Genomic DNA, 12,154 nt, shown 5'->3' with positions numbered 1-12,154 from the left:
ACAATTATGTTATTTGGTGTCATAAAGAAGCAATAATTAAATTAATAAATCAGCAGTAAACTTCCTTGTCTGTATTTATTAAGGAATATGAAACGTTGAGGCAGTAATAATTGAGGCTTTCATTCTTCAGAAAAGGGTCAAATATGTCCCTATACTATTGAAAAAGGTCTAATATTGCCCTCCGTTATACTATCAGTCCAAATATATCCCTAACGTCATACTATCGGTCTAAATATATCCCTGACATCATAAAAGTGGTACAAACCTACCCTTCCTCCGTTAACTGCCTCCCTATGACAACATTTCATTGCCACCTCACTATTATACTCCCATTTTCATCCCTTCCCCACAACCTTTCTTTCCCGTTCATTTGAAGAAAAATCACAGATCATAGATATACAAACAAACTATATCAAACAAAATGCTAACAACTAAAGATATGAAACAATGTGAATCGAGAAAATTCTGATTTTGCTATTCAAAATTCATGCTTATACGGACGAAAATACATTTTGTTTTATATAACAAACTAAGCAAAGATACAAGCAAACTAGTTTAGGGTTTCAAAATTGACCATGGTAAGAAAGAAAAACAACCTAGACACGAGAGTTAATTTTTTTTTTTGTTTCTTTCTCTTCAACCACATTTCTGGGAGGCTGCCATTTTTTCTCTCTTTACGTTTTATGTTAAAATAAAAGTGCTACTAAATTTTCCCTAAATATGTCTTACAAATTCAGCGACAACACAAGGAAAAGAAAAATAAAACACAAAATTGTAATATCAAGTGAAAGGTACGTATAATTCCAGGACCGGCCGGAGAAGCAACAAATATTTTGAAAAGCAAGAGGAAATAGAGGCAGTGAAGTCTTCAAAATAATGATAGAACTTCAAAGTAATTGTACTTGGTAGCTGCAAACAGGGTGAAATGGTGAGGTAGCAACAAAATGTGTTCATAGGGAAGGCAGTTAACGGAGGAAGGGTAGGTTTGTACCACTTTCATGATGTCAGGGATATATTTGGACCGATAGTATGACGTTAGTGATATATTTGGACTGATAGTATAACGGAGGGTAATATTAAACCTTTTTCAATAGTATAAGGACATATTTGACCATTTTCCGTTCATTCTTACTATATGAGGAAAAAATAGGGAGAAAAGGCAAAAAAAGGAGAAAAAAGATGAATTGTTATAAATACAATTATATTTATGGTGAATGTCTATATTTAGAGAGATTCTAGAGTTTATTACTTGGTGGCTAAGTCACTCTCTCCCTATAAATAGAGGGTTCTATTCCATTGTAATTCATCCCAAAATTCAATAAGAATTCTCTCTCTCTACTTTCTCTGCAATATTGCTCTTGTTCTTTTATTGTTTCATTACACGTTATCAGCACGAGACTCTAACCAATTGAGTAGAAGCTTTGGGATTGAGTATAATGATTGTCAATTATTCCATGAACTTCCTTCGTGATTAAATTCTGGATTTAAGGTAAGTATTTTACCGTATTTTTCTCTTTTATTCTATACTTTGATTTTATATACAAGCAAAGACAACAAAGTTTGATTATAACTCTAATGGAGTTTGTAAGAAATTATAACCACCTGAAGTGGTAAAAGTTTCTATGTCTTGCCATGATCAAATTCATGTATGATTATGGGCACAAAAAGTGGAAACCTGTCCCATTGAATTTGCTCCATTCTCATTCCCTTAAGAGAATGTGATAGCAGTATGTGATAAGTTTGAAAGAAGACAAAATTATCACTATAAATGTATCAATGGATGTGGACGTGGCAATAGACGAAATTATAATCGTCATCATTGTGATAATGAGAATAATAAGGATTCTCAAAATAATCCCCCACTTGTGAAAATATTTGTCATCAATTTGACATGAGATTTTATAAAGCACATATAGATGATTATGGTCTATTCATGATGTGAATGTGACAACATCTGATTTAAGAATACATATTCATTTTTGGAAGAATATGAGCGTGCTAGTGGTGTATACCACACTCACCTCTAGAAGGAGGTTTGAGATAATATAAGAAAATAATATCATTATTATGGCATGAATGGTCATTGGTTACGTACCTATTGTACGCCAAAATATTTTGGCATTGTGATTATTAAAAGTCAACAGTAATGCAAGAAACAGATCTTGCATATAATTTTGACCATAACCATAATGGTATAACTTTCTCTTTAAAAGAGATATTCACCATATGGGTGTTGATGAATATGTGATACTACAAAATTAATTGAGAACTCTGCAAGAGCCAATTATACTATTTTGGAGAAACACAATTAATTACCAATAAGGTATTGTGTTGTAGTAAGTCTCAGAGAAACTTATTCAGTTTCCAAAGTATACGCGAAAGCGGTTGATTATATTGAGACTATAAATAAAGGAAAGATTTAATATCTTCTATTACTACATCTTGTAGCGGGGTAATATGTATGTGAAAAGCTACCCGCTTTATTCTCCAATTTGTACTACATAAACAAAAGAATACCACAATGAAGTGGATATTTATTGATATAAAAACCCTTATCATAATAAACTTGGAGTTTATTCATAATTGCACACATCATGGTGTAAACCTGAAGTTTATCAATATTGATAATTTATCCAGTTGGCATACTTGGTTCAAAAATAATAGAGAATTCACATGGGTAAATATTAAAGAACGATAAAGTTCTTTACGAATTCTTTTATGTTGCATGTTCTCATTAATTAATAAGCCAACAAAATTGGGATTGAATCCCATGAATGCTGGAAATATCAAAGGTGAATATGGGCCCATTCACCTGTCATGTATACCACATAAGATGCATCTATGAGATGGTTACATGTGCGATTATTATTAACCCGCAACATGGTGTTTGCGAGGTAACTTGCTCAATAATTTAATTTAGAGCATATTCCAGATTCTCTATTCAAGAAGTTCATCTTGATAAGTTGGTCTACATCACAGCTGGTTTAACAAAATGATTTATTGAGTGCCTCCACTTAATAGCTAAACAATTACTTATGAGAACAAAGTTTTATATACCAGTTTGATATACGTTATATACGAAAGTATATTAATTTCTCCCCTCACAAGCGGTTCATGGTCAGGAACCAAATAATTCATTTTATTATTATTGATGTGCGGTGTATATTTTGATTAACACCATAACGCACAAAGATGGGTTCTCAAAGTTGAGGAAACAAGTTAGTTTTTCTAACATGAGGGGGAGACATGATAAACAGTTGAGAAAAAGTTACATGGAATGAATTATCATTTATACATCTAGATCCTCGAATAAGATAATATGAACTTGAAGTTCATAAAAAGATAATTCATTTGCAATATATTGCAAAGCATGCCAGACGCATTTGCTGACCCAAAGAAAGTAACTATATTCTCATTGCAAATGCTCCTATTAAGTCTTGGAAGGACAAAGTCTATGGTACGCTTAAAGCGTATAGACAAATTGGTTTCAAATAAACTTCTTGATAAAGAAGATGAGCAAATGATCTAAATGATCATAATAAAGGAGGCAAGTGTTCTAGAAGATCACATGACATAACACTTCATAAATTCTCAGGAGAGATTCCGGTACCTGAATATACGAATGAAGAGATCTCTATGTTATGTCTATATGAAAATAAATTGGAACCGATATAAAATATTTATCGACAACATCGATAATATCGCTAAATATATATGAGGATCTTAAGTCTGAGAAACAATTCAAATAGAATTGGTTTCATATGAAAGCCATGTAGTTTTGAACATGCAGTTCAAACACTTGAAAGTGTAAAGTCAATGGTATGTGCAATCAGTTTTCGATATCTTATATGTCTAGCATGACATGAAAACTTGATATGCATCTAAAGTCTATTGTATGGCTTATATGACTTAACTTATATGACAATCCATGAAGGATTTAAATTGCTTAAAGCATATAGAATTCATGGTCATGAAGTACTACATCCTCAATGCAATTTGTGCACATGTATCTTGCTATAACTATATGCATGATAATATGATAGCAAGAGTTTCACCTCTATGTGAAGATATTGAACTGAAGATTCCAACAAGATCATATGAAGACAATTCATCTCTATCAAGAATGATGATTTCAAGGTGCGATATATTCATTCAAGTTAATATGGCTGATTTGTTCATCAAATCTCTACCAAAGATCTTTTGAAGATGGTGCACAAGATTGGAATGCAAATGCTTAATGATGTGAATTGATGCTCTCATCAGGGGGAGTTAATACGCGTTGTACTCTTTTTCCCTTACAAGATTTTGTCCCACCGGGTTTTCCTTGCAAGGTTTTTAACGAGGCAACCAAAAGGCGTATTGTTAGATATGTGTACTCTTTTTCCTTCTCTAGAATTTTTTTCCCACTGGGTTTTATTTTAGTTAAGGTTTTAACGAGGCACATTATCTGTTGAATAGACATTCAAGGGGGAGTGTTATAAATACAATTATATTNTAGAGAGATTCTAGGGTTTATTACTTGGTGACTAAGTCACCATCTCCCTATAAATAGAGGGTTCTATTCCATTGTAATTCATCCCAAAATTCAATAAGAATTCTCTCTCTCTACTTTCTCTGCAATATTGCTCTTGTTCTTTTATTGTTTTATAACATAAATTGGTTTCTTGGCCAAATAGAGGTGCCAAGTCATCTTTTCTATTCCCTTCTTTATATATATATATATATATATATATATATATATGTGATCGTAGATTAAATATCATTCTCACAAAGTTATTAATTGTATCAATTATATTAGTTACTATCATATAGATTTACTTGTACTTAATCAAATCAAAAATAGCCATTTCCAGTTTTATCACCTATTTGTTTGCTTTAGGTGATTGGTCAATCAGCTTTGCTTTCATTCTCTTTTCCTTATTATCTTCATTCTCTGTAATCATTGATATGTATTATACATGTAATGAGTGTGATTATTTCTCCGGCTTTGAACCATGTATGTGCAAGGAGTATTTGTAGTTGAAGTTGAAAAAAAAATATTTGATTCAGTTGTTGTTTGGATGTGGAAAAACAGTACATGTCCACTTTTTCAAACTTCAAATTTGATATTAAAATAAAAGACCAAATTGGTAAACAAACATTTTTGTCCACTTCAATATTTGAAAATAAAGCACAGAAATTATTTAGAGATGACAGAACCTAGTAGTGACTGTGCACAAAACTCTTTCACTAACCAAATCTTTGTTTGAATACTGGTTATATATAAATTTTGGTGCTGGATTTGGGTTCTGAATTCATAATCTATTTCAACTTGCCCACTCTATTTCTACTAAGCTGGAGAGTTCATGTTGCTTTACTAATTGAACTTGTAAATAGTTTTTACTTAAGTTGACTATAACAATTAGTAACTCTCATTATTAAGCCTAATATCTTAAAGTGGAAAATAGATTAGATCTGGTTGGACTTTAAACGCATTGAGCTTCAAAGACTTTAAGCATTGGACTTTAAAGTATAAGAGTGTGAATTGGAAATGGTGGAAAATAAAATGGAGGGAAATGAAAATTTGGATGAAGTGAGATTTTGACTTGCACTTTGTCCCTCATTGGTGAGGGACAACTACATTTGTGTGCTTATATATAGAATCACTTCTTAAAGCTCTTAAAAGGAGTTGAAGAGAATGAACCCTCGCGCCGTCGTCGTCGATCGCTCGGCTTCGGCTTCGGATTTGTCAAATGATCGATAAGATTATTTTTTGGACTTCCAGAACAAACATCACACCTCTTCCAATAATTGCTTATAAATTCTGAGGCATGGCTTCGTTTTTAACACACCAAAAACATTACAGAACTTCCTTCTTTCTTAAAATACTGCATTCTAATTCGCAGTCTCTCTCTCTCAAATTCGTAAGTGTGATTTTGCTCCGTTCTTTAAGTTCGTTGGTATCCTGCAGTTCGTATTGCCACTGTTGCAGGAAGGTTTATTCCGTTTTATCCTGGGAGGATTTAATCCATTACCTTGGCAACGTGTGAGGGGGTTAAAATTCCTTAAGGACGCACAAGCAAATTGTGGACTCGGAATATTTCTTAATCTTTACTGTTTTTCCAGTTTCTTTTATTCTTCTAACAGTTTCTGATTTTGTGTTTTAACACACTAGCGACTACAAGCTTAAGGAATTCTAATACTAACGTTTCTGTGTTGAACTATATATTAAATTGTTATTTATATTTTGTATACTGGTTTGGAGACTAAAGCCTTCATGCTTTCTACTCCAATAATTGTTCTGTCCGGTTTAAAGTATATCAAAACTTTACCGGAATAATAAACGTACGGGTTTGAAGTATATAAAAACTTCACCATTGTTACGTGTTGTATGTTTGGTTTGGTATTCAGTTTGAAGATATCAAAACTTCACTGATTTAACAAAGTTCTGTTTTGGTTCCAACTCTACAGAAAAATGACGAATGAAAACCAAACTAATGAAAATGTTGCGGGAACGGGTGCTACTGTTACGAGTGTTGCTGCCTCGTCAAGCCGTTCAACTCCTACTCATGCTATGGCACCAGCAGAAAAACCTGGAAAGTTTTTCGGTATTGACTTCAAACGTTGTCAAATGAAGATGCTCTTCTATCTTACTACGTTGAGTTTGCAGCGATTCATCAAGGAGGATCCTCCGGTGCTGGCTGAAAACACTCCAGATGATGAACAATTTGTTGTAACTGAAGCATGAAAACATTCTGATTTCTTGTGCAAAAACTACATTTTGAGTTGTTTGGAAGGTAGCTTGTACAATGTCTATAGGATCATGGAAACTTCAAAAGCGTTATGAAATGCGCTTGAGAAAAAGTACAAGACTGAGGATGCCGGACTTAAGAAGTTCGTGGCTGCAAGGTTTTTGGATTTCAAGATGATTGACACTAGATCGGTCATAACTCAAGTCCAAGAATTACAAGTTATTGTGCATGACCTCCTTGCTGAAGGTATGACCCGAATCAATAAATTTATTAATAAGATTTATCTTGTTATTAATTATGAATTTATTGCTGAAGGTATGGTCATTAATAAGGCCTTTCAAGTCGCCGCTTTCATTGAGAAATTACCTCCGTTGTGGAAAGACTTTAAGAACTATCTAAAACACAAGCGGAAGGAGATGACACTTGAAGACTTGATTGTGCGTTTGAGGATAGAAGAGGACAACAAAAATGCTGAAAAGAAGTCACGTGGAAACTCGACAATAATAAGGGCTAACATTGTTGAGGAGGCGCCACAAAACAAGAAAAGAAAGAGGCTTCTGGACCAAAGAATTACCTAAGCAAGAAAAAGTTCAAGGGTAATTACCACAACTGTGGAAAATCTGGGCATAAGGCCGTGGATTGTCGTGCACCAAAGAATGATAAGAAGAAGAAGAATCAAGCTAACATGGTTGAAAATGCTGAAGAAATGGAGGACTTGTGTGCCATGTTGTCTGAATGCAACTTGGTAGGAAATCCTAAAGAATGGTGGATAGATTCTGGAGCCACCGCCATGTTTGTGCTAACAAGGAGTTATTTTCTTCTTATGCCCTTGCAGGACCCGACGAGACAATTTTCATGGGAAATTCGTCTACAGCGAAAATTGAAGGAGTTTGCAAGATTGCGTTGAAGATGACGTCGGGAAAAATAGTGACTCTAAACCAAGTTCTCCATGTTCCAGAAATTCGCAAGAATCTTGTGTCTACCTCACTTCTTGTCAAGAATGGATTCAAATGCACTTTTGTTTCTAATAGTGTTGTACTAAGTAAGAATGATATGTATGTAGGAAAAGGTTACCTGAATGAGGGTCTCTTTAAGCTAAATGTAATAACAGTTCCTATCAATAAAGCTAATACTTCTTCTTACTTACTTGAGTCAAACACTTTATGGCATTCACGCTTAGGTCACGTCAACTTCAAAACATTGCGAAAAATGATAAATTTAGAAGTATTGACAAAATTTGATTGCATTAATTTCAAATGTCAAATATGTGTGGAATCAAAGTATGCTAAGCATCCTTATAAGTCCGTTGAAAGGAATTCAAGTCCTTTAGACTTAATTTACACAGATATTTGCGACATGAAGTCAACACCATCTCGCGGTGGGAAAAAGTATTTTATTACTTTTATTGACGATAGCACGAGATACTGCTATGTTTATTTACTTAATAGTAAAGATGAGGGAATTGATGCTTTCAAGCAATACAAGAGTGAAGTTGAAACACAACTAAACAAAAAAGATCAAAATGATAAGAAGTGATAGGGGTGGAGAATATGAATCTCCTTTTGAAGAAATATATTTGGAAAATGGTATTATTCATTAAACAACTGCCCCTTACTCTCCACAATCTAATGGAATTGCGGAGAGAAAGAATCGAACGTTGAAAGAGATGATGAATGTGTTGTTGATAAGTTCTGGTTTACCACAGAACTTGTGGGTGGAAGCTATACTTACAGCTAACCGAATAATCAACCGTGTACCTCATAGTAAAACACAGTCCATTCCCTATGAAGAATGGAAAGGAAGAAAGCCCAGCTTGAAATACTTCAAAGTGTGGGGGTGTTTAGCTAAGGTACAAGTTCCTAAACCTAAAAGGGTTAAGATAGGTCCAAAAACGGTGGATTGTGTATTTATTGGATATGTAACCAATAGAAAGGCATATCGTTTTCTGGTTCATAAGTCAGAAAATCCTGAGATTCACGTTAATACGATAACAGAATCAGATAATGCTGAATTCTTTGAAACTATTTATCTGTATAAAAAAGAAAGTGAAGTGACCTACCAAAAGTCAAAACGACCTCGGGAGGAAATAACAGATGGTATGCCTAATGAGGAAAATCCGAGAAGAAGTAAAGTCAACGGACATCTACTTCATTCGGTCCAGATTTTCTGACTTTCCTGCTAGAAAATGAGCCTCGTACCTTCAAGGAAGCAATGTCTTCCTCAGAAGCACAATATTGGAAAGAAGCTGTCAATAGTGAAATAGAATCCATATTAGCAACCATACATGGGAATTGGTTGATCTTCCTCTAGGTAACAAGACATTGGGTCTAAATGGATTTTCAAGAAGAAAATGAAAGACGATGGACTATTGACAAATACAAAGCAAGACTTGTTGTCAAAGGGTTTAGACAGCGAGAAGGTCTTGACTATTTTGACACATACTCGCCGGTAACAAGAATTACATCCATTCGGATGCTAATAGCGTTAGCCGCCTTGTATGATCTTCAAATCCATCAAATGGATGTAAAAACAACCTTCTTAAATGGTGATTTAGAGGAAGAAATTTACATGGACCAACCTGAAGGGTTTGTGGTTCCGGGAAAAGAAAAGAAGGTGTGTCGACTTGTTAAGTCTCTTTATGGACTAAAACAAACACCCAAGCAATGGCATGCGAAATTTGACCAAACAATGTTGTCAAATGGATTTAAGATTAATGAATGTGATAAATGTGTTTACATTAAGAACATTCCAATCATATAGTCATTGTTTGCTTATATGTTGATGATATGCTAATAATGAGCAAAGACATTGCCGACATTCAAGCTACTAAGCGTATGCTTGCTAGTAAGTTTGATATGAAAGACTTAGGAGTTGCCGATGTAATTCTAGGAATTAAAATCCAGAGGACTCCTCAGGGTCTAGCTTTGTCTCAATCACATTACGTGAAAATGGTACTTGAAAAATTCAAACACTTGGAATTTAGAAGTGCAGGAACTCCAATTGACTTAAATCATCATCTTATAAAGAATAAAGGTGAAAGTACATCTCAATTGGAGTATGCTCATGTGTTGGGAAGCTTAATGTACATCATGAACTGTACACGACCTGATATAGCTTGTGCAATAAGTAAACTTAGTCGATTAACAATTAATCCAAACAAACATCACTGGGTGGCAATGAAACGAGTTCCGGGATATTTGGAATATACTCAAGACTACGCTTTGCACTACAATAAATATCCTGCGGTTATCGAAGGATATAGTGATGCAAATTGGATAACCGGCTCAACAGAAACAAAGTCCACAAGTGGATATGTTTTTACTGTTGGTGGAGGAGCAGTATCTTGGAAATCTTCCAAACAAACGTGCATCGCTCGCTCTATAATGGAATCAGAGTTTATAGCTTTGGATAAAGCCGGTGAAGAAGCTGAATGGCTTCGAAATTTCTTAGAAGACATTCCATTCTGGCCAAAACCTTTGGCTCCTATTTGCATACATTACGATAGTGAGGCTGCAATAGGACGGGCAGGGAGCGTTATGTATAACGGAAAGTCTCGTCATATACGACGAAGACATAACACCGTTAGACAACTACTTTCTAGTGGAATTATCACTATTGATTATGTAAGATCAAAGGATAATGTGGCGGATCCGCTTACAAAAGGCTTAACTAGAGAGGGAGTTGAGAAATCATCTACGGGAATGGGACTATGGCCGAGGACAAGTCAACATGGCGGTAACTCTACCTAGAATTTTGGATGTTCCGAGATCTAGGTTCAAGGAGCTCAAACAAAGTTGTGATTGACCGGTTCAACATTGTCAAAGTAAAATCTTTGGTCCCTTCTCGTGATGAAGACAATGTTTAGTAACAAGGATAGAACCTTACACGTTCTTTAATGATTACCTAAGTTTGATGTGGTATTTATCAAATAGTGTCAATCTAAAGGATTACACGTTTAGGAATCACCTATGTAAGTGTGAAGTGGAAGTCGCTTCAATGAGAATTCTGTAAGCCCAATTCTCTATGCACTTATGAAACCAGGCGGTGTTCATGGCTGAAACGAACACAACAATGAGAACCAAAAGACGGTTAAGGGTTGATTGTGTGACATATGGTTGTCTAGGTATACACTAAAGTTCGACGGTTCAAAGATATCAAATCTACCGATTGACCGAGTATATCCGACATATGCTCACTACGGAAAGTTCAAAGGGAAACCTACTTATCCAGATGCGATTAATCCTTACTTGCAAATCACACAGCTTTCATCTATGATCATTCTTGTTACAGCCATTCCCATTCATGTGGGGGATTGTTGGACTTTAAAGGCATTGAGCTTCAAAGACTTTTTGCTCTAGCCTCGCGATACGTCCCACAGCAATATGAAGGTCTCGACCTACAATAAGAATCTGGTTGCCATAGCAATCTACAGAGAACGGTTTGGATATCTGTTCAGGTAATGAGAGTCCTTCTACTATATCCCAGGAGTCCGTTTTTGTATCATAAACCTTAAGTTTTGTTCGTTCATGTTCTGACACAACGAATAAACGTCCGCAAATCACAACACTTGGACCAGTCCAACCTTCTCGCAATCCGGAAGCCATTTCCTCCCAATTATTTGTTTTAGGGTCATAGATTTGGCCCCTGGGCACAGATAAAAAGGGCCAATACCAGCCTTCTGTCGTCAGAAGCTTACCATTAAGAACTGCCGACTCGTATAAAGCCATGTTCACCCCATATTAGCAACAGGATGCCAAGTCTCTTTATCAGGATCCAGGACTTCAGCAGAGTTGATCTCATTATAAAGATCTGAGTTGTTTCCCCCAGCAACATAAATCATCCCATTAATAACTCCACTAGCAAAAAAGGACCTTGCATTGATCATCTTCTTCATAACAGTCCAACGGTTTTTTTGGACTTCATATTTCAACACCATATTAAGGGGACAATCATCAGAGGCCACTCCACCGCAAACATAGAGAACACCCTCACGAGGCAAGGCGGCACACCTAAATCCATAGGGACAAAGTTTTTCCTTGCACGGCATAGCAGGGATTGTGTGCCAGGAAAAGTTGTTAAGATCAAAAACTTTCCACAAAAGTTTTTCAGTAGATTTATGAAAGGCAAAGACAAAGAGCCATGGATCATGAGTGAGCTTTTGACTTGCACTTTGTCCCTCATTGGTGAGGGACAACTACATTTGTGTGCTTATATATAGAATCACTTCTTAAAGCTCTTAAAAGGAGTTGAAGAGAATGAACCCTCGCGCCGTCGTCGTCGCTCGGCTCGGCTTCAGATTTGGATTTGGATTTGTCAAATGATCGATCGATAAGATTATTTTTGGACAAAATTTATTTAATTAATTATTTAATAATTAATTAAATGCTAGATCACTGCTGAAGATTCAGAAGGATAGTCTGGCC

At 35.4% G+C, this 12,154-nt stretch overlaps 1 pseudogene; it reads right to left on the bottom strand.

The window, feature by feature from the left end:
- Nucleotides 11,054-12,154, bottom strand: part of LOC109233531 — a 3,529-nt pseudogene continuing 2,428 nt past the window's right edge.

This window comes from Nicotiana attenuata, chromosome 10, assembly GCF_001879085.1.
Source record: "Nicotiana attenuata strain UT chromosome 10, NIATTr2, whole genome shotgun sequence".
Lineage (NCBI taxonomy): Eukaryota > Viridiplantae > Streptophyta > Magnoliopsida > Solanales > Solanaceae > Nicotiana > Nicotiana attenuata.
The sequence above is the reverse complement of the archived record's forward strand: the minus strand, read 5'-3'. Positions and strand labels throughout refer to the sequence as shown.